This window comes from Euprymna scolopes, chromosome 4, assembly GCF_053919585.1.
Source record: "Euprymna scolopes isolate OS-2025 chromosome 4, ASM5391958v1, whole genome shotgun sequence".
Classification (NCBI taxonomy): Eukaryota; Metazoa; Mollusca; class Cephalopoda; order Sepiida; family Sepiolidae; genus Euprymna; species Euprymna scolopes.
In genome coordinates, this window is record NC_136485.1 from 94,246,519 (window position 1) to 94,271,005 (window position 24,487).

Genomic DNA, 24,487 nt, shown 5'->3' on the forward strand with positions numbered 1-24,487 from the left:
TATTTTCAAATCTATTCTTGCCCTGTAATATTTTCAAATCTATTCTTGCCCTGTAATATTTTCAAATCTATTCTTGCCCTGTACTATTTTCAAATCTATTCTTGGCCTCTAATATTTTCAAATCTATTCTTGGCCTGTAATATTTTCAAATCTATTCTTGCCCTGTAATATTTTCAAATCTATTCTTGCCCTGTAATATTTTCTAAATCTATTCTTGCCCTGTAATATTTTCAAATCTATTCTTGGCCTGTAATATTTTCAAATCTATTCTTGGCCTGTAATATTTTCAAATCTATTCTTGGCCTGTAATATTTTCAAATCTATTCTGGCCCTGTAATATTTTCAAATCTATTCTTGCCCTGTAATATTTTCAAATCTATTCTTGCCCTGTAATATTTTCAAGTCTATTCTTGCCCTGTAATATTTTCAAGTCTATTCTTGGCCTGTAATATTTTCAAATCTATTCTTGGCCTGTAATATTTTCAAATCTATTCTTGCCCTGTAATATTTTCAAATCTATTCTTGGCCTTTAATATTTTCAAATCTATTCTTGGCCTGTAATATTTTAAAATCTATTCTTGGCCTGTAATATTTTCAAATCTATTCTTGCCCTGTAATATTTTCAAATCTATTCTTGCCCTGTAATATTTTCAAATCTATTCTTGGCCTGTAATATTTTCAAATCTATTCTTGCCCTGTAATATTTTCAAATCTATTCTTGCCCTGTAATATTTTCAAATCTATTCTTGCCCTGTACTATTTTCCAATCTATTCTTGGCCTCTAATATTTTCAAATCTATTCTTGCCCTGTAATATTTTCAAATCTATTCTTGCCCTGTAATATTTTCAAATCTATTCTTGCCCTGTAATATTTTCAAATCTATTCTTGCCCTGTAATATTTTCAAATCTATTCTTGCCCTGTAATATTTTCAAATCTATTCTTGCCCTGTAATATTTTCAAATCTATTCTTGCCCTGTAATATTTTCAAATCTATTCTTGGCCTGTAATATTTTCAAATCTATTCTTGGCCTGTAATATTTTCAAATCTATTCTTGGCCTTTAATATTTTCAAATCTATTCTTGGCCTGTAATATTTTCAAATCTATTCTTGGCCTGTAATATTTTCAAATCTATTCTTGGCCTGTAATATTTTCAAATCTATTCTTGGCCTGTAATATTTTCAAATCTATTCTGGCCCTGTAATATTTTCAAATCTATTCTTGCCCTGTAATATTTTCAAATCTATTCTTGCCCTGTAATATTTTCAAATCTATTCTTGACCTGTAATATTTTCAAATCTATTCTTGCCCTGTAATATTTTCAAATCTATTCTTGCCCTGTACTATTTTCAAATCTATTCTTGGCCTCTAATATTTTCAAATCTATTCTTGGCCTCTAATATTTTCAAATCTATTCTTGCCCTGTAATATTTTCAAATCTATTCTTGCCCTGTAATATTTTCAAATCTATTCTTGCCCTGTAATATTTTCAAATCTATTCTTGCCCTGTAATATTTTCAAATCTATTCTTGCCCTGTAATATTTTCAAATCTATTCTTGCCCTGTAATATTTTCAAATCTATTCTTGCCCTGTAATATTTTCAAATCTATTCTTGCCCTGTAATATTTTCAAATCTATTCTTGCCCTGTAATATTTTCAAATCTATTCTTGGCCTTTAATATTTTCAAATCTATTCTTGGCCTGTAATATTTTCAAATCTATTCTTGGCCTGTAATATTTTCAAATCTATTCTTGGCCTGTAATATTTTCAAATCTATTCTTGGCCTGTAATATTTTCAAATCTATTCTGGCCCTGTAATATTTTCAAATCTATTCTTGCCCTGTAATATTTTCAAATCTATTCTTGCCCTGTAATATTTTCAAATCTATTCTTGGCCTGTAATATTTTCAAATCTATTCTTGCCCTGTAATATTTTCAAATCTATTCTTGCCCTGTAATATTTTCAAATCTATTCTTGCCCTGTACTATTTTCAAATCTATTCTTGGCCTCTAATATTTTCAAATCTATTCTTGGCCTGTAATATTTTCAAATCTATTCTTGCCCTGTAATATTTTCAAATCTATTCTTGCCCTGTAATATTTTCTAAATCTATTCTTGCCCTGTAATATTTTCAAATCTATTCTTGGCCTGTAATATTTTCAAATCTATTCTTGGCCTGTAATATTTTCAAATCTATTCTTGGCCTGTAATATTTTCAAATCTATTCTGGCCCTGTAATATTTTCAAATCTATTCTTGCCCTGTAATATTTTCAAATCTATTCTTGCCCTGTAATATTTTCAAGTCTATTCTTGCCCTGTAATATTTTCAAGTCTATTCTTGGCCTGTAATATTTTCAAATCTATTCTTGGCCTGTAATATTTTCAAATCTATTCTTGCCCTGTAATATTTTCAAATCTATTCTTGGCCTTTAATATTTTCAAATCTATTCTTGGCCTGTAATATTTTCAAATCTATTCTTGCCCTGTAATATTTTCAAATCTATTCTTGCCCTGTAATATTTTCAAATCTATTCTTGCCCTGTAATATTTTCAAATCTATTCTTGGCCTGTAATATTTTCAAATCTATTCTTGCCCTGTAATATTTTCAAATCTATTCTTGCCCTGTAATATTTTCAAATCTATTCTTGCCCTGTAATATTTTCAAATCTATTCTTGCCCTGTAATATTTTCAAATCTATTCTTGCCCTGTAATATTTTCAAATCTATTCTTGCCCTGTAATATTTTCAAATCTATTCTTGCCCTGTAATATTATCAAATCTATTCTTGCCCTGTAATATTTTCAAATCTATTCTTGGCCTGTAATATTTTCAAATCTATTCTTGGCCTGTAATATTTTCAAATCTATTCTTGCCCTGTAATATTTTCAAATCTATTCTTGCCCTGTAATATTTTCAAATCTATTCTTGGCCTGTAATATTTTCAAATCTATTCTTGGCCTGTAATATTTTCAAATCTATTCTTGCCCTGTAATATTTTCAAATCTATTCTTGCCCTGTAATATTTTCAAATCTATTCTTGCCCTGTAATATTTTCAAATCTATTCTTGGCCTGTACTATTTTCAAATCTATTCTTGGCCTCTAATATTTTCAAATCTATTCTTGCCCTGTAATATTTTCAAATCTATTCTTGCCCTGTAATATTTTCAAATCTATTCTTGCCCTGTAATATTTTCAAATCTATTCTTGCCCTGTAATATTTTCAAATCTATTCTTGCCCTGTAATATTTTCAAATCTATTCTTGGCCTGTAATATTTTCAAATCTATTCTTGGCCTGTAATATTTTCAAATCTATTCTTGCCCTGTAATATTTTCAAATCTATTCTTGGCCTGTAATATTTTCAAATCTATTCTTGCCCTGTAATATTTTCAAATCTATTCTTGCCCTGTAATATGTTCAAATCTATTCTTGCCCTGTAATATTTTCAAATCTATTCTTGCCCTGTAATATTTTCAAATCTATTCTTGCCCTGTAATATTTTCAAATCTATTCTTGCCCTGTAATATTTTCAAATCTATTCTTGGCCTGTACTATTTTCAAATCTATTCTTGGCCTGTAATATTTTCAAATCTATTCTTGCCCTGTAATATTTTCAAATCTATTCTTGCCCTGTAATATTTTCAAATCTATTCTTGCCCTGTAATATTTTCAAATCTATTCTTGCCCTGTAATATTTTCAAATCTATTCTTGCCCTGTAATATTTTCAAATCTATTCGTGGCCTGTAATATTTTAAAATCTATTCTTGGCCTGTAATATTTTCAAATCTATTCTTGGCCTGTAATATTTTCAAATCTATTCTTGCCCTGTAATATTTTCAAATCTATTCTTGCCCTGTAATATTTTCAAATCTATTCTTGCCCTGTAATATTTTCAAATCTATTCTTGGCCTCTAATATTTTCAAATCTATTCTTGGCCTCTAATATTTTCAAATCTATTCTTGCCCTGTAATATTTTCAAATCTATTCTTGCCCTGTAATATTTTCAAATCTATTCTTGCCCTGTAATATTTTCAAATCTATTCTTGCCCTGTAATATTTTCAAATCTATTCTTGCCCTGTAATATTTTCAAATCTATTCTTGCCCTGTAATATTTTCAAATCTATTCTTGGCCTGTAATATTTTCAAATCTATTCTTGGCCTGTAATATTTTCAAATCTATTCTTGGCCTGTAATATTTTCAAATCTATTCTTGGCCTGTAATATTCTCAAATCTATTCTTGCCCTGTAATATTTTCAAATCTATTCTTGCCCTGTAATATTTTCAAATCTATTCTTGCCCTGTAATATTTTCAAATCTATTCTTGCCCTGTAATATTTTCAAATCTATTCTTGCCCTGTAATATTTTCAAATCTATCCTGTAATATTTTCAAATCTATTCTTGCCCTGTAATATTTTCAAATCTATTCTTGCCCTGTAATATTTTCAAATCTATTCTTGGCCTGTAATATTTTCAAATCTATTCTTGCCCTGTAATATTTTCAAATCTATTCTTGGCCTGTAATATTTTCAAATCTATTCTTGCTCTGTAATATTTTCAAATCTATTCTTGCCCTGTAATATTTTCAAATCTATTCTTGCCCTGTAATATTTTCAAATCTATTCTTGCCCTGTAATATTTTCAAATCTATTCTTGCCCTGTAATATTTTCAAATCTATTCTTGCCCTGTAATATTTTCAAATCTATTCTTGGCCTATAATATTTTCAAATCTATTCTTGGCCTGTAATATTTTCAAATCTATTCTTGCCCTGTAATATTTTCAAATCTATTCTTGCCCTGTAATATTTTCAAATCTATTCTTGCCCTGTAATATTTTCAAATCTATTCTTGGCCTATAATATTTTCAAATCTATTCTTGGCCTGTAATATTTTAAAATCTATTCTTGCCCTGTAATATTTTCAAATCTATTCTTGGCCTGTAATATTTTCAAATCTATTCTTGCCCTGTAATATTTTCAAATCTATTCTTGCCCTGTAATATTTTCAAATCTATTCTTGCCCTGTAATATTTTCAAATCTATTCTTGCCCTGTAATATTTTCAAATCTATTCTTGGCCTGTAATATTTTCAAATCTATTCTTGGCCTGTAATATTTTCAAATCTATTCTTGGCCTGTAATATTTTCAAATCTATTCTTGCCCTGTAATATTTTCAAATCTATTCTTGCCCTGTAATATTTTCAAATCTATTCTTGGCCTGTAATATTTTCAAATCTATTCTTGCCCTGTAATATTTTCAAATCTATTCTTGCCCTGTAATATTTTCAAATCTATTCTTGCCCTGTAATATTTTCAAATCTATTCTTGCCCTGTAATATTTTCAAATCTATTCTTGCCCTGTAATATTTTCAAATCTGTTCTTGCCCTGTAATATTTTCAAATCTGTTCTTGCCCTGTAATATTTTCAAAGCTATCCTGTAATATTTTCAAATCTATTCTTGGCCTCTAATATTTTCAAATCTATTCTTGGCCTCTAATATTTTCAAATCTATTCTTGGCCTCTAATATTTTCAAATCTATTCTTGGCCTCTAATATTTTCAAATCTATTCTTGGCCTCTAATATTTTCAAATCTATTCTTGCCCTGTAATATTTTCAAATCTATTCTTGCCCTGTAATATTTTCAAATCTATTCTTGCCCTGTAATATTTTCAAATCTATTCTTGCCCTGTAATATTTTCAAATCTATTCTTGCCCTGTAATATTTTCAAATCTATTCTTGCCCTGTAATATTTTCAAATCTATTCTTGCCCTGTAATATTTTCAAATCTATTCTTGCCCTGTAATATTTTCAAATCTATTCTTGCCCTGTAATATTTTCAAATCTATTCTTGCCCTGTAATATTTTCAAATCTATTCTTGCCCTGTAATATTTTCAAATCTATTCTTGCCCTGTAATATTTTCAAATCTATTCTTGCCCTGTAATATTTTCAAATCTATTCTTGCCCTGTAATATTTTCAAATCTATTCTTGCCCTGTAATATTTTCAAATCTATTCTTGGCCTGTAATATTTTCAAATCTATTCTTGCCCTGTAATATTTTCAAATCTATTCTTGCCCTGTAATATTTTCAAATCTATTCTTGCCCTGTAATATTTTCAAATCTATTCTTGCCCTGTAATATTTTCAAATCTATTCTTGCCCTGTAATATTTTCAAATCTATTCTTGCCCTGTAATATTTTCAAATCTATTCTTGCCCTGTAAAATTTTCAAATCTATTCTTGCCCTGTAATATTTTCAAATCTATTCTTGCCCTGTAATATTTTCAAATCTATTCTTGCCCTGTAATATTTTCAAATCTATTCTTGCCCTGTAATATTTTCAAATCTATTCTTGGCCTGTAATATTTTCAAATCTATTCTTGCCCTGTAATATTTTCAAATCTATTCTTGGCCTGTAATATTTTCAAATCTATTCTTGCCCTGTAATATTTTCAAATCTATTCTTGCCCTGTAATATTTTCAAATCTATTCTTGCCCTGTAATATTTTCAAATCTATTCTTGCCCTGTAATATTTTCAAATCTATTCTTGCCCTGTAATATTTTCAAATCTATTCTTGCCCTGTAATATTTTCAAATCTATTCTTGCCCTGTAATATTTTCAAATCTATTCTTGCCCTGTAATATTTTCAAATCTATTCTTGCCCTGTAATATTTTCAAATCTATTCTTGCCCTGTAATATTTTAAAATCTATTCTTGCCCTGTAATATTTTCAAATCTATTCTTGCCCTGTAATATTTTCAAATCTATTCTTGCCCTGTAATATTTTCAAATCTATTCTTGCCCTGTAATATTTTCAAATCTATTCTTGCCCTGTAATATTTTCAAATCTATTCTTGCCCTGTAATATTTTCAAATCTACTCTTGCCCTGTAATATTTTCAAATCTATTCTTGCGCTGTAATATTTTCAAATCTATTCTTGGCCTGTACTATTTTCAAATCTATTCTTGGCCTCTAATATTTTCAAATCTATTCTTGCCCTGTAATATTTTCAAATCTATTCTTGCCCTGTAATATTTTCAAATCTATTCTTGCCCTGTAATATTTTCAAATCTATTCTTGCCCTGTAATATTTTCAAATCTATTCTTGCCCTGTAATATTTTCAAATCTATTCTTGCCCTGTAATATTTTCAAATCTATTCTTGGCCTGTAATATTTTCAAATCTATTCTTGGCCTGTAATATTTTCAAATCTATTCTTGGCCTGTAATATTTTCAAATCTATTCTTGGCCTGTAATATTTTCAAATCTATTCTTGGCCTGTAATATTTTCAAATCTATTCTTGCCCTGTAATATTTTCAAATCTATTCTTGCCCTGTAATATTTTCAAATCTATTCTTGCCCTGTAATATTTTCAAATCTATTCTTGCCCTATAATATTTTCAAATCTATTCTTGCCCTGTAATATTTTCAAATCTATTCTTGCCCTGTACTATTTTCCAATCTATTCTTGGCCTCTAATATTTTCAAATCTATTCTTGCCCTGTAATATTTTCAAATCTATTCTTGCCCTGTAATATTTTCAAATCTATTCTTGCCCTGTAATATTTTCAAATCTATTCTTGCCCTGTAATATTTTCAAATCTATTCTTGCCCTGTAATATTTTCAAATCTATTCTTGCCCTGTAATATTTTCAAATCTATTCTTGCCCTCTAATATTTTCAAATCTATTCTTGCCCTGTAATATTTTCAAATCTATTCTTGGCCTGTAATATTTTCAAATCTATTCTTGGCCTGTAATATTTTCAAATCTATTCTTGGCCTTTAATATTTTCAAATCTATTCTTGGCCTGTAATATTTTCAAATCTATTCTTGGCCTGTAATATTTTCAAATCTATTCTTGGCCTGTAATATTTTCAAATCTATTCTTGGCCTGTAATATTTTCAAATCTATTCTGGCCCTGTAATATTTTCAAATCTATTCTTGCCCTGTAATATTTTCAAATCTATTCTTGCCCTGTAATATTTTCAAATCTATTCTTGACCTGTAATATTTTCAAATCTATTCTTGCCCTGTAATATTTTCAAATCTATTCTTGCCCTGTACTATTTTCAAATCTATTCTTGGCCTCTAATATTTTCAAATCTATTCTTGGCCTGTAATATTTTCAAATCTATTCTTGCCCTGTAATATTTTCAAATCTATTCTTGGCCTGTAATATTTTCTAAATCTATTCTTGCCCTGTAATATTTTCAAATCTATTCTTGGCCTGTAATATTTTCAAATCTATTCTTGGCCTGTAATATTTTCAAATCTATTCTTGGCCTGTAATATTTTCAAATCTATTCTTGGCCTGTAATATTTTCAAATCTATTCTGGCCCTGTAATATTTTCAAATCTATTCTTGCCCTGTAATATTTTCAAATCTATTCTTGCCCTGTAATATTTTCAAGTCTATTCTTGCCCTGTAATATTTTCAAGTCTATTCTTGGCCTGTAATATTTTCAAATCTATTCTTGGCCTGTAATATTTTCAAATCTATTCTGGCCCTGTAATATTTTCAAATCTATTCTGGCCCTGTAATATTTTCAAATCTATTCTTGCCCTGTAATATTTTCAAATCTATTCTTGCCCTGTAATATTTTCAAATCTATTCTTGCCCTGTAATATTTTCAAATCTATTCTTGCCCTGTAATATTTTCAAATCTATTCTTGGCCTGTAATATTTTCAAATCTATTCTGGCCCTGTAATATTTTCAAATCTATTCTGGCCCTGTAATATTTTCAAATCTATTCTTGCCCTGTAATATTTTCAAATCTATTCTTGCCCTGTAATATTTTCAAATCTATTCTTGCCCTGTAATATTTTCAAATCTATTCTTGCCCTGTAATATTTTCAAATCTATTCTTGCCCTGTAATATTTTCAAATCTATTCTTGCCCTGTAATATTTTCAAATCTATTCTTGGCCTGTAATATTTTCAAATCTATTCCTGCCCTGTAATATTTTCAAATCTATTCTTGCCCTGTAATATTTTCAAATCTATTCTTGCCCTGTAATATTTTCAAATCTATTCTTGCCCTGTAATATTTTCAAATCTATTCTTGCCCTGTAATATTTTCAAATCTATTCTTGGCCTTTAATATTTTCAAATCTATTCTTGGCCTGTAATATTTTCAAATCTATTCTTGGCCTGTAATATTTTCAAATCTATTCTTGGCCTGTAATATTTTCAAATCTATTCTTGCCCTGTAATATTTTCAAATCTATTCTTGGCCTGTAATATTTTCAAATCTATTCTTGCCCTGTAATATTTTCAAATCTATTCTTGCCCTGTAATATTTTCAAATCTATTCTTGGCCTGTAATATTTTCAAATCTATTCTTGCCCTGTAATATTTTCAAATCTATTCTTGCCCTGTAATATTTTCAAATCTATTCTTGCCCTGTAATATTTTCAAATCTATTCTTGCCCTGTAATATTTTCAAATCTATTCTTGCCCTGTAATATTATCAAATCTATTCTTGCCCTGTAATATTTTCAAATCTATTCTTGGCCTGTAATATTTTCAAATCTATTCTTGGCCTGTAATATTTTCAAATCTATTCTTGGCCTGTAATATTTTCAAATCTATTCTTGCCCTGTAATATTTTCAAATCTATTCTTGGCCTGTAATATTTTCAAATCTATTCTTGGCCTGTAATATTTTCAAATCTATTCTTGCCCTGTAATATTTTCAAATCTATTCTTGCCCTGTAATATTTTCAAATCTATTCTTGCCCTGTAATATTTTCAAATCTATTCTTGGCCTGTACTATTTTCAAATCTATTCTTGGCCTGTAATATTTTCAAATCTATTCTTGGCCTGTAATATTTTCAAATCTATTCTTGCCCTGTAATATTTTCAAATCTATTCTTGCCCTGTAATATGTTCAAATCTATTCTTGCCCTGTAATATGTTCAAATCTATTCTTGCCCTGTAATATTTTCAAATCTATTCTTGCCCTGTAATATTTTCAAATCTATTCTTGCCCTGTAATATTTTCAAATCTATTCTTGCCCTGTAATATTTTCAAATCTATTCTTGGCCTGTACTATTTTCAAATCTATTCTTGGCCTGTAATATTTTCAAATCTATTCTTGCCCTGTAATATTTTCAAATCTATTCTTGCCCTGTAATATTTTCAAATCTATTCTTGCCCTGTAATATTTTCAAATCTATTCTTGCCCTGTAATATTTTCAAATCTATTCTTGGCCTGTAATATTTTCAAATCTATTCTTGGCCTGTAATATTTTAAAATCTATTCTTGGCCTGTAATATTTTCAAATCTATTCTTGCCCTGTAATATTTTCAAATCTATTCTTGCCCTGTAATATTTTCAAATCTATTCTTGCCCTGTAATATTTTCAAATCTATTCTTGCCCTCTAATATTTTCAAATCTATTCTTGGCCTCTAATATTTTCAAATCTATTCTTGGCCTCTAATATTTTCAAATCTATTCTTGCCCTGTAATATTTTCAAATCTATTCTTGCCCTGTAATATTTTCAAATCTATTCTTGCCCTGTAATATTTTCAAATCTATTCTTGCCCTGTAATATTTTCAAATCTATTCTTGCCCTGTAATATTTTCAAATCTATTCTTGCCCTGTAATATTTTCAAATCTATTCTTGGCCTGTAATATTTTCAAATCTATTCTTGGCCTGTAATATTTTCAAATCTATTCTTGGCCTGTAATATTTTCAAATCTATTCTTGGCCTGTAATATTTTCAAATCTATTCTTGCCCTGTAATATTTTCAAATCTATTCTTGCCCTGTAATATTTTCAAATCTATTCTTGCCCTGTAATATTTTCAAATCTATTCTTGCCCTGTAATATTTTCAAATCTATCCTGTAATATTTTCAAATCTATTCTTGCCCTGTAATATTTTCAAATCTATTCTTGCCCTGTAATATTTTCAAATCTATTCTTGCCCTGTAATATTTTCAAATCTATTCTTGCCCTGTAATATTTTCAAATCTATTCTTGCCCTGTAATATTTTCAAATCTATTCTTGCCCTGTAATATTTTCAAATCTATTCTTGCCCTGTAATATTTTCAAATCTATTCTTGCCCTGTAATATTTTCAAATCTATTCTTGCCCTGTAATATTTTCAAATCTATTCTTGCCCTGTAATATTTTCAAATCTATTCTTGCCCTGTAATATTTTCAAATCTATTCTTGCCCTGTAATATTTTCAAATCTATTCTTGCCCTGTAATATTTTCAAATCTATTCTTGCCCTGTAATATTTTCAAATCTATTCTTGGCCTGTAATATTTTCAAATCTATTCTTGGCCTGTAATATTTTCAAATCTATTCTTGCCCTGTAATATTTTCAAATCTATTCTTGGCCTGTAATATTTTCAAATCTATTCTTGCCCTGTAATATTTTCAAATCTATTCTTGGCCTGTAATATTTTCAAATCGATTCTTGCCCTGTAATATTTTCAAATCTATTCTTGGCCTGTAATATTTTCAAATCTATTCTTGGCCTGTAATATTTTCAAATCTATTCTTGGCCTGTAATATTTTCAAATCTATTCTTGGCCTGTAATATTTTCAAATCTATTCTTGCCCTGTAATATTTTCAAATCTATTCTTGGCCTGTAATATTTTCAAATCTATTCTTGCCCTGTAATATTTTCAAATCTATTCTTGGCTTGTAATATTTTATTTTCAAATATAGTCTTGGCTTGTAATATTTTATTTTCAAATATAGTCTTGGCTTTTAATATTTTATTTTCAAATCTATTCTTGGCTTGTAATATTTTATTTTCAAATATAGTCTTGGCTTGTAATATTTTATTTTCAAATATAGTCTTGGCTTGTAATATTTTATTTTCAAATATAGTCTTGGCTTGTAATATTTTATTTTCAAATATAGTCTTGGCTTGTAATATTTTATTTTCAAATATAGTCTTGGCTTGTAATATTTTATTTTCAAATATAGTCTTGGCTTGTAATATTTTATTTTCAAATATAGTCTTGGCTTGTAATATTTTATTTTCAAATATAGTCTTGGCTTGTAATATTTTATTTTCAAATATAGTCTTGGCTTGTAATATTTTATTTTCAAATATAGTCTTGGCTTGTAATATTTTATTTTCAAATATAGTCTTGGCTTGTAATATTTTATTTTCAAATATAGTCTTGGCTTGTAATATTTTATTTTCAAATATAGTCTTGGCTTGTAATATTTTATTTTCAAATATAGTCTTGGCTTGTAATATTTTATTTTCAAATATAGTCTTGGCTTGTAATATTTTATTTTCAAATATAGTCTTGGCTTGTAATATTTTATTTTCAAATATAGTCTTGGCTTGTAATATTTTGTTTTCAAATATAGTCTTGGCTTGTAATATTTTATTTTCAAATATAGTCTTGGCTTGTAATATTTTATTTTCAAATATAGTCTTGGCTTGTAATATTTTATTTTCAAATATAGTCTTGGCTTGTAATATTTTGTTTTCAAATATAGTCTTGGCTTGTAATATTTTATTTTCAAATATAGTCTTGGCTTGTAATATTTTATTTTCAAATATAGTCTTGGCTTGTAATATTTTATTTTCAAATATAGTCTTGGCTTGTAATATTTTATTTTCAAATATAGTCTTGGCTTGTAATATTTTATTTTCAAATATAGTCTTGGCTTATAATATTTTATTTTCAAATATAGTCTTGGCTTGTAATATTTTATTTTCAAATATAGTCTTGGCTTGTAATATTTTATTTTCAAATATAGTCTTGGCTTGTAATATTTTGTTTTCAAATATAGTCTTGGCTTGTAATATTTTATTTTCAAATATAGTCTTGGCTTGTAATATTTTATTTTCAAATATAGTCTTGGCTTGTAATATTTTATTTTCAAATATAGTCTTGGCTTGTAATATTTTATTTTCAAATATAGTCTTGGCTTGTAATATTTTATTTTCAAATATAGTCTTGGCTTGTAATATTTTATTTTCAAATATAGTCTTGGCTTGTAATATTTTCAAATCTAGTCTTGGCTTGTAATATTTTCAAATCTAGTCTTGGCTTGTAATATTTTCAAATCTAGTCTTGGCTTGTAATATTTTCAAATCTAGTCTTGGCTTGTAATATTTTCAAATCTAGTCTTGGCTTGTAATATTTTCAAATCTAGTCTTGGCTTGTAATATTTTCAAATCTAGTCTTGGCTTGTAATATTTTCAAATCTAGTCTTGGCTTGTAATATTTTCAAATCTAGTCTTGGCTTGTAATATTTTCAAATCTAGTCTTGGCTTGTAATATTTTCAAATCTAGTCTTGGCTTGTAATATTTTCAAATCTAGTCTTGGCTTGTAATATTTTCAAATCTAGTCTTGGCTTGTAATGTTTTCAAATCTATGGTTCCAGTCATCATTGAGTCACTGTATCTCGTTGCTGATGCTCAGGTTGTTTTATCTTGGTTTATTTAAGTCAGGTGATGTCAACAAACATACAGACAACAATCTTTTTAGTGTTTTTTTGGGGTTTTTTTTTTTTAAATAAGATTTGAGTATAATAATAGCTTTTGTTTGGGGGTGTTTATTCCTAAAGCCATTTTTAACATGGGAAGGTTGGAGTGTTTATAATGAGCTGGGTACTCTCATAAAAAGTACCAAAAACATTCCAAGCATCTGTAAACATTGAAGTCAAAACAAGGCTTGCTCCTTCCAAAGAAAAGGATGCAGTTATTTTTTCTGTTTTTTTTCAAATATGTTCGGAAAAACTGAATTTTTTCGATTAAATAAAGAGCAATAAAAATTACTTGAAAACAAGAACTAATGAGCTAACTAGAGGTAAACGTCGATGTCAGAATACCCTGCCCAAATCACCGCTAAAAAATCATCCGCACCCTTAAAAATCGTATATGAAATTCGAAAACAAAATGAAACAAACTTCATTTTTATTTACCAGAGAAGATGTATTTCCCCTGTTATTATTTTAGTATGAACAAATTACTATTTCGTCATCTTTCTTACTAAAACGAAATACAATTATTCTTTTTCACTGAAAATGAAAGAAATAAATAACGAAATAAAAAAAAGGTTCTCATGGCTCTTACCTCCCAATTTTTCGTCTGCTAAAATTTTAATTATGTGATTATGGTGTAGCGACAATAAAATGAACCATTTATTCAAGTGCTGCTTGTTATGGATTTAGTTGAATATGATATTAAAAATTCCTTTATTGGTACTTACTTATGCACTTATGTTACCGGGGTGGCAGGTGTTTTGTAACTATTCTTTACTTTCACCTAACAATTTAATAAACAAAAAAAAAATATTGTAAAATTTGAATTTATATATATTATTTTTAAAATATAATTATCCATCGACATGTGTTTAGTGGCTGAATCTAGCGAGATTCGAAATCGGGACCCGATATATTAGTGATGGGACGATTAATATTTCCTGATTCTGATACAATTAACGATTCCGTTCTAAATTTCTGATTCAGATTCTTTTAAAATTTATAGATATTTAATTAAAGATTTGTTGGGGGGTTTTTTTGTAAATTTTCAAATTATTACATATCCCCCTTCCCCCAGGTAATTTTTGTGTATATTTTTTCTCAAATGCTTTCCTTCTAATTGACTGCAAATTGTAAGACAACAAAATATTTATTTTGATTTTAAAACAAAGCCAAATTGTATCAGTTCGTCATTAGTGTACAACATATTACCTAAAAGTTTTCATAAACAGTTAAAAATAGTCTATGATCGATAGGCAAAATGAGAATTCTCTATGAATGAAGTTAAGGTTTTATTTTAATTATAAAAATTAGGTGAATTATTAAATTGATTTGCTTTGCTGTCAAAAACAAAAACAAAAAAAAAACGAGATGCAAATAATAATAATAATGATGATGATGATGATGACGACGACAAATTTGTAGATTAACACTCTCAGCAATATCCTCATTTCAAAATGAAATATTACTTTTGTGGGTGATTACTTGTGAAACCCTTAAAAACTTGACAATAAAAGCAATCATTTTAGTAGAGTGGAAGATCAGGTTCTAATATAAATTTAACAATCTGTAATTCTTTTTTGGAATACCGGCAGGTAGGTCACTCACAGGTAGAAGTGGGGTTAGTCTTTTTTACATCAGGGCTAATCAAGGTAAACAAAACTGAAAATGCTTTCTGTTAGATTGACAGATTTCTTTAGCAAGCCACCGTGAAAAGTTTTTAAAGAAGTAGAGAACTTTATTGCTGTTATATCCACTTTTTCTTTCTCTATTCATTTGACTGTTAGCTAAGCCATTATCACTGCACCAGTAGAAAGCCAGGCATATAAAATCAACAGTAGGTTCTTTGATTCAAGTCTAGAATAAATGTTCTGTTTAGAGCATAATTGAAGCATAATACTTGACTTTTGCTTTTTAAACTTTAATTCAAGCCATTATATAAAAATAGTTTTATAAAAATCAACATTAGGTTTTCTACTTTGCAATGTAAACTGCAATGTATTCTGGACTACGATGTATTGTTGACTAAATCACTGCATTAAGGCATGTGAAGCTTCCTCCTGGTGCACTGCAAGGAGTCTCCAACTAGATTTGATTGAAATATGCACGATTTCACCGATTTCGATAGCATTAAAAATATGGGAGTGTGAAACAGTCGTTGCTCGTCATTCAGCTCGGGCAACGTCAGGTCTCTCTGCTAGTAATAGCTAATTTTCTTTCACAACAAAAAAGTTATAATTGCGAATTGGGGAAAAACATAAACAAAACAAAAGCAATGATAATTTCATTGGCAAATGGCGTTTGGTCAGATCCTTTTCCTGATATTAAGCTTCATCAGTAATATAACTCTGCTGGAGTTTTCATTTCTCAAGTTTATTTATTAAATTGTTAGGTGAAAGTACAGATTATTTAACAAAGTACCTTAAGAGTGGCTTTCTAAATAATGATGTTATTATTTCAGCATGGTCAATAACTTTTATTGGGTGGATTTCTACCATTAATTTGTTTTATTATTCATTTTAAAATTATTACCAAGATTCGAAAGATAGGACCGTAGATACCTCCAAAATTCACCACAGAATTAACCCATCCCCCTGTATGTAACACGATGTAACTTTACTATGAGTTAATATTATCAATATAACATTTGCACCATTTAAAAGACGGGCAAAATAAACTAGTAATAACTTTTACAAATTTTTTTTCATCGTACAAAAATAATTAAATTACAAGACGAAAATTTTGGGTAATCTCCAAAAATACCGTTAGGGCTTACAACATGGCCGCCAGAAGAGTCAACAAAAAACTGCGAATAAAATATATAAAACTCGTAATTTCTGTTTTTAAAGTGGGTTGTCAATTTTCTTTATGAAATATACTTCCAAAATAAACTATTACAGTCGTTTAAAACATAATAGAAGTATTATTTTTTATTTTTTAAAAACAATGTTTACAAAATGTCTACGCACGTTCGAAAAAGTTGCCAAAAAACAAATATATAACAAATAAATATTATCAAAGGCAAGATAAGTTACTTTTCTACCAAACTGGATATATTTTTTTGTTTTTATTCAATGTAACATGTTTATTCAGCTCGAAAAACATACATTGTTTACCGATGTATTGGAAAATTCAAAATGGCGCCCGACACTCTCTTTAACATGGTAAGTTTGGGAAAATGGTGTTATAAATAATATACTAGATAAAATACTATTTAAAAAACACCGAATATATGTCAACTTATGTCACGGTAACATAATGAGCGAATTTCTAACAGTATTTTGTCTAGTTTATTATTTATAACATCTTTTCCTGAATTTACCGTGTTAAAGAGCGTGTCGGGCGCCATTTTGAATTTTCCAATACATCGGTAAAAAGTTAAAAACTGTATGCTTTTCGAGCTGAATAAACATGTTACATTGAATAAAAACACGAAAAATATATCCAGTTTGGTAGAAAAGTAACTTATCTTGCCTTTGATAACATTTATTTGTTATATATTTGTTTTTTTTTTTACAACTTTTTCGAATCTATGTGTACAGTAATACAAACCCGGTTTCATTTTAATAAAAGATATGGTTGTTTTAGCGTCCTAAATTATGAGATGAAAAAAAATGAACGAATCTTTTAGTAAAATGGAGTTGTCTCCCTCAGATCCATGACCTTGTATAAAAAAGCGACTATATATTATATATTTGTATAGTTGTTTGTTGGCTTATCTGCTAAATTACCAAACATTTGAATGTTTAATAAATAAAAAATTAATTATAAATATTACGTCCCAAATGGGGGCGACTAGAATGTAAACAAAGGGCAGGTAACTGCTTTCAAAAGCGCTCAGGGAGCGAAAAGAAAATACCACAGGAATCGCTAATATATATAAAAAAAATTAAATCAACAATCTTATAGGAGAGATGAGAATAATGGAAATAATATTCCTACAAAATAGAGAAATAAAAAAGGAACAAACCAAGTTATGTGTTCATCAACATTTCGTCTTTATTTCGAGACTTCCTCTGGAAGATTCACCCAGGAAGTCTCATAATAAAGACGAAACGTTGATAAACACATAACTTGGTTTGTTCTTTTTTATTTTATTTCTCTTTCTATATATGTAATATATATGTATATACATCGAATACGAAAAACCAAATGCACCTTTATCGTTCATTCTTCCCTAAATAATTGATGAAAATTTTATATTGATTAGATAATTATCTGATTTTTTGTAGATTTTTAAAGAAAGAATGTCAAAACAAACCTTACTACAACCCACCTCCATTTTGCCCGTCACTATCAGTGAACATACTAATTCTTTAAAAATAAAAAATAAAAAACACTATCAAAAAGAAAAGGGGCTGTGACAAAAAAAATCGGCAGAAATGTTCAATTTATATGCGCTTAAAAAGTAAATTAACATTTTATTATGGACAATTTCAAATAGAGTTAAACAATAAAAACGAAGCATTATTTCTCAGTAGAAAGAAAGGCGATTTTTCAACCAGGCCCTACAACAATGAAATCAATGCTGACCGAAATTCTGAATGGTTTTTAAGTCCAGGTTTAAGAAAGATAAGATCACTTACAAGTGTAAGAAGTGTAAATCCATCGGAGTTGGAAGAAGGAAGTAGTTTGGCCAGAATTGTCTTTCCTTACAAGCACTCCTTAAAAAGAGAGGCAGTTTTGTTTTGTTTTAGATCAACTCTCCCAAACCAACTCTTGTTTCTTTGATTTCGTCAAGTATTCAGCCCGATTTAGATATTGACCTGCTTGTTTTCGGCCCCCATCTAACCGGAAAACAGTGAACGGTCTACCATTTAGCGAGGGTTGGGACATTTTTCTTATGATTATATATATATATATATATATATATATATATATATATATATATATATATATATATATGAGGTGGCCGGAAAACTCGTCCCGGGAAAACTCGTACCCGGAAAACTTGTACCCAAAAAACTTCCCCCTTTTTACTAGGTAGGAAAACTGGTCTCTTATTGAATAAATATCGATTGAAAACACATTTTATTACCATTCTTGAAGGAAATATTGTTTTTAAAAGACACTACCCCCATAACATTTTTAAAAATTATTTTTAACTCTTGCTTAAAAAAAATAAACTTGATCACGGAGTCAAGATACGAAAACCGAAACCAAATATTTATTAAAAAAAATACTCTAGTTTTAACACTTTTTGTGTCATTACGAAACAAAAATAAAGAAAGAAAACACGTATTATCAAAGAAAGCAATTATTTTATTTAGAAGAATTAATTCAGTTTAAATAATTCTTGTGTTATTACAAAACAAAAAAGAAAACACGGTCTTATGTAATTTTGGTACCGCGCTGAAATAATAACGTTATTATTTCGAAAGCCATTCTTAACATCGAGAGGGGAAGGGATCGTTTAAAAGTCATTTCGGGTGCACTTGTGCAGTGGTGCAAATGTACAAATTTATTTTCTTTTGGAGGTGGTGGGGGGGTAGCAGTGTCAGAAATTTCGTGAAAACTAGTGAATAATTCCACCCGCTCTCTTTCGAAGCTTATGATGACTCCTCGAAAAATGTAATTCAAACCCTAATTTTTTTTGTCAATTAAAAGAGCAAGGATCAAGGTTTCATTAAAAATAAATAAACAAACAACGTGTTTTTTTTTTATTTATTTATTTTTTTAAATGTTTAAAACTTCGGACTTTACAGGTAAATTTCTAAAACATTACTTTTTTGTTTTAAATTTGAATATATTATTTATTGATCTTTTATCTTCAATTTTTGATATATAAAACTTTGGTGCATGAATTAATTATTTACTTTTTAATAGACATTTGAAAATGGGGGGGGGGTGAATTAAAAAAAAAAAACGTTTGTCTAAAATATTATATTCGGTTTATTGGAAAGAGCATAAAATTTCACATTGACCCTGAAAATATCGTAAAAATAGAATCAATAGAAAAATTTTGATAGATTTTTAAATTTTAAAAATTGAAAAATACTGAACTCGTAAGATTCAATTAATTTCATTAGTGTTTTTTTTTTTTTTAAATAAAAAAAAATATTTCTATTACTTTTAAAACAACTTTAATAGTTTATTTTGGAAGTATAATCCATAAAGAAAATAAACAACCCACCTTTAAAAGAGAAATTACGAGTTTTTTATATTTTATTTGCCGTTTCGTGTTAGGGGTGTCAAAAATTCCTACTGTGAAAAAATTAATTTCCAGCAAAGAATCAATGACTGACTATGACTCAAGAAGGGAGCAATGCATTGCCAATGCACTTACCTTAGATTGCGAAAGAATTGCCCCCTTCCGCGACGTAACCGTCTTGTAGTATCTTCGCCAGACGAAAGTGGAAAAGATTTACTTTCAATCGCCGGCAACTGAATTGTGGTGAAGAAAAAAAAGAGAGACAAGACAAGGGAATCTCTCCTCTTATATAATGGAAGGATCAGATGATTAACTATCACGTGATCCGGAGCACAAAATAAAACTTTAAAAGGGTGAATAATGAATAACAACAGCAATTCTTCTTGGTTAGTATTCAAGGTAAGTGCATGCCGATCCTTCTCTTCTCGAGCAATCATTAATCCTTTTTTTTCACACGATCCACAAGAAAGAAAAAAAAAAAGAAGAAAATGCGTGGAAAAACAAAGGATATAAAGCCATGCAATTACTTAATATAGTTAACGTATTAGTATTTTTTGTTTTATTTATTTATTTATTTTTTTTTGGAGTCCCTAACTATTCTGGGAGGAGGCTAGGCCTACCTCGTCGTCGTCTCTTAGGTGCACAATCCGTACAATACCACTTCTGCCTTTCCGGAAGTGGAGAAACAATTCCCACACACCTGAAGTGACACCAGTCATCACAGCCGTCACAACAGATCATATCCTGATCACCTTGCGGGGGAACTGCACACACGACAAAGCCAAATCACCTCTTCTTCCTGGGAAGGAGTCGATTGAAGGGAAACTGCACCATCGACCGATACAGGGATGGACTGATCCTGACTCTCGCTGTTTAAAGAGAGCTCAAGTGGAAAGAGGTTCTTCAATGAGTGAATGTGTGCTGCATTGCCCCCCTGCCTTACCTTTGCAGACCTTACTACACCATCCTCACCATAAAACATTTCCAATATAATACCGAGAACCCAAAAGGGTCTTGGTTTAAGAGGACTTTTAACTAAAACGACATCTCCGACCTTAAGCCTGTTTCGGAAAGGCACCGTTGAACGGCTTAGGGGTTTCTCTCTGAGACTTAAGAGGTATTCATCATACCATAGTGCTCTGAACTTCTCCAGACACTGGTTTCGTACCTGCATGGTCCTGAGAAGCCTCTCTCGACTCGGAGGGAGGTGGGAAGAAAAATCTTCCTCATTTAAACTCAAAAGTAGTCCAGGACTCTTATTGAGCCTCAGAAACATGTTTGGAGTTACTGCCTCCAGCTCAGTCTCCGCGGATTCACGAGAAGTTAGAGGGCGGTTGTTAATTGCCCTTTGTATATCCGATACTATGGTTAGTAACGTGAAATAATCTATCTCACCTCTACCAACCACCTTATGCAGACAATTTTTAATTGTCTGAATACTCCTCTCCCAGACCCCTCCTACTCAAGGCGAAAATAGAGGGATAGGACAGAATTTAATCAGACACGAGCCAAACTTCTGTTGATAATCGTGGCTCAACATCAACCTCTTAAATAACCACCCACCTCCTATGAAGGTCTTAGCATTGTCACAGTAAATGGCTGTTGGAACGCCATGGAGGTTTGTAAAATGTACCAAAGCCTGCAAAAAGGACAACACGCTCATGTCTGGTACCACCTCAACATGTACAGCCCTGATACTGAGACAGGTGAAGATGAGTAGATACATCTTCACCACCTTAGCCCCTTCCTTAACCCAAAGGTGGCCCGTAAAATCTACTCCCGTGTGTTTGAAGCGAACCTCCAGTTCAACACGTGAAGCAGGCAAGCTGGCCACATTGGGGGGCAATACTTGTCTGGCATTGTACTTGCAGCACAGTGCACATGAGGCCAGGACTGTTTTCACTGCTTGTCTCCCCTTGGGCACCCTGTCACCACACCGTCTTAACTCTGCCAGAGTGGATGCAACCCCCAAGTGTTGACACCTTGTATGCGCATCCATTATTATAAGCCAAGTTACTGGGTGATCTTTTGCTAACAGAACAGGGTGTTTAACTTCCGGGTCGAAATGGAGAGACCTTGCAATTCTGCCACCTGACCTGATAAGACCCTCACCATCAATGAACAGGTCGAGATAACGCACCAAACCCGGAACTGTCTGAGAGAGGACAGTATCTATATCTGAGCACCTTCTCCCATTTGTTGCCATGGTCACTCAGGGAACCATGCTCCTGCATTTTGTTTCGAATTGCCACATGGTTAGAATTACAGGACTGCAGTTTGAATCCTCCCTGATGCAATCGTTCCCAGGTGAGTGTATATAACCGGCACAGTTCATCGGGATCATCGTGCGACATAACCAAATTATCCGCGTAAAACCAATTCTCCATCATGGATCTACAATTATCCATGGGAAACTGCGCTGCATGGTATTTAAGGACATAATTTAATATAAATGGACTAGCAGCATACCCCAAAATAATTGTGTTGTATCTGAAGCAGCGTAGGTGACCTCCTTCTTTTAGGAAAAAACAGAACTTATTCCTGTCCGATTCAAGCTTCAGATGGATCATTAAGAAGGCCTTCTTAATATCTGCTAACACGACGTGCTTATTAGCACGAAAGGTAAGTAACAAATCTAGTAGGTCACGAGTAAGATTTATTTCCTGGTAGGTAGCCTCGTTAAGGGAAGGAGAGTCACCAACTTTGAGGCTGCAGTTGAACACTGGCCGAATCTTAGTGGTGGAGGTAGGGTCCGATTTCAGGACAGGCCTGTGCGGAATCCAGACAAACTCTCCGAACTGTTGAGGAGGCACGAAGATCTCCTCTATAATTCCATCCCGTTCCTGCTGATGGAAAACCTTCAAATATTCATGATAAAGTTGCCTCTTCTCCAATCTCTGCACGACACGTTCCAATATTCGCAGAGCCACTGCATGGTTGGGAAGAACACAAGAGATCCTATCGTCCTCCCATGGCAACTGAACATAATATTTGTTATCCTTAAATGAAATAGACTGTCGAAAGAGAGCAATCTTCTGTTCATCATAATTAGACAGTTCCTGTTCTTCAATACCCAGTGACTCCACACTGAACATTTTCTCCAAACCCCTTTGTACATCACTTTCAGGGAAGAAATCCCTTAGAGGGTCTTCATAGGTGCCCTGAGACTCCAGCACAAAACATAGGTGAGATGGGTTGACCTCAGCAGTCGATGCAAGTACAGCATCGAAGGTAAGGCATTCTGAGTTCTTGTCCACAGAATGGTTAGTATGTAAAAACTGCTTTACTTCACCGAAGGGGACGAGTCCTATTGGTGTCAAAAATGCCTGTCCAAGCAAACAAGGAACCAATTGAAGGTTCCCTAAATGTTGAATAACATCCAGCCCAATTATTCCATGAATTGGAATAAAATTTGTGCCTCTGTCAAATCTGGCGGCTAAGGGACATTTGAGGCGTTCAAATTCATTCAAAATAAAATCCAGATTCTCGATGTGTACCGAAATATCAATATTTTCGTGTACCAACACCGTCAGGGAAAATGGACAACCGGATCCAATGCTAGCCTCCAATGCTACCTCTTTAAAATGCCTGTCGCAATTGCCAAGGATGGTAGTCAGCCTAATTTCACAATCATGTCCAATGGATTCCAAATGACCGAGGGGGTCCAAGACCTTACTGGACAAATAAGTCCGTCCACTGCCTGTGTCCAATAGACAGTTGACGGAAACACTTTTATCACCCCTACCAAAGGTAACACACAAAACAGGGGGAAGGCTCGAGAATTTTCCACCACGAATGCTATAGGCGGAGTTGGACTGAATAGAGGAATCTCTCCGTGAAGTACCGGATCTAGGTCCTGAAGGTACATTCCCTAAGGCCCCCCGCATAGTGTTACAAGCCGAGCCAGGGATCTTATACCCCTTAATAAGGAGACGTTTAACCGCTTCCTTAGTATCTCTCAGAATTGAGGACAAGGTGGGGATTCTTCTACCTGAAATTAATATCAACTCCCCCTTGACCTCCTTGGGGAATTTTGCAAAGAGAATCTTGGCCATAAGCCGAGCCCCAGAAGAAAGGTCATTTGAAAACGAAGAGTCGAAGGAGCCCTCCAACTCAGCCAATAGGGAGGCTACTTTGGATATGTAGTTAGCCAGGGCAGTAACGGATCTGTTCTGTTTACAGGAAAAGTCTAATATGTCTTGGAAGATGTTATCTATTATTTCATCTTCATCGAAGTACTCGCTCTTCAGGACCGAAAGAGCCACCTTATAATTTCTGTTACTGATGGAAAGATGATTAATCAACAACAGGGGTTGGCCAGACAGTGAACACTTCAAAAAATTCAGTCTTTCGGCATCATTGGCCATGCCAGCTACACAATTCTCAAAACGCGACAAGAATTCCTTGAAGCTCATAGGGTTAGATTGCATGTCCAATCCATCGAAGGTGGGTCCCGTGATCTGAATTTGAGGTGGTTTTACAGTAAATGAGGACCCAACTCTTCCAACTTCTGGGGAACATGGAAGACTCAGAGAGTCCATGGCCACTGGGAGGAGCTTTAACTCAAGATGTTCTAATTCTCTTCGGAATCTCAGGGTGTGTGCAAGAGACTCCCTCTCAATTTGAATCCAATCCTCTTCCTCAGAAGATTGAAGTTGGATTTTACTAACACATATGTCTACTTCAGTTAAATATTCCTCCACCGATTTCTGCAGTGCAGAGAAGGATTTAACAGAGAGTTCATCCTCCAGATTGGCCATCTCCAGAATCGTTCGGATTTTAGTCCAAAGAAGAGAAATTCTCTTCCTTAAATCTGGTTGACTCACATCCATGTTAGTATG

General features: G+C 31.5%; 1 protein-coding gene across 5 annotated transcripts in view; it reads right to left on the reverse strand.

The window, feature by feature from the left end:
- The window catches only part of LOC145268864 (sorting nexin-25-like), a 631,480-nt gene that overhangs the window by 504,236 nt on the left and 102,757 nt on the right, over positions 1-24,487 (reverse strand). Inside the window, exon 1 of one of the 5 annotated variants that reach the window (XM_080124583.1) lies at positions 19,782-19,892. The exons of 1 other annotated variant lie outside the window; for it this stretch is intronic. The gene's annotated coding sequence lies outside the window, so the exon portion shown is untranslated. Of the gene's footprint in view, positions 1-18,081; positions 18,336-19,781; positions 19,893-24,487 lie in introns of those variants that run through there. 3 more of the 5 variants (XM_080124587.1, XM_080124586.1, XM_080124581.1) reach the window with 3 other exon arrangements.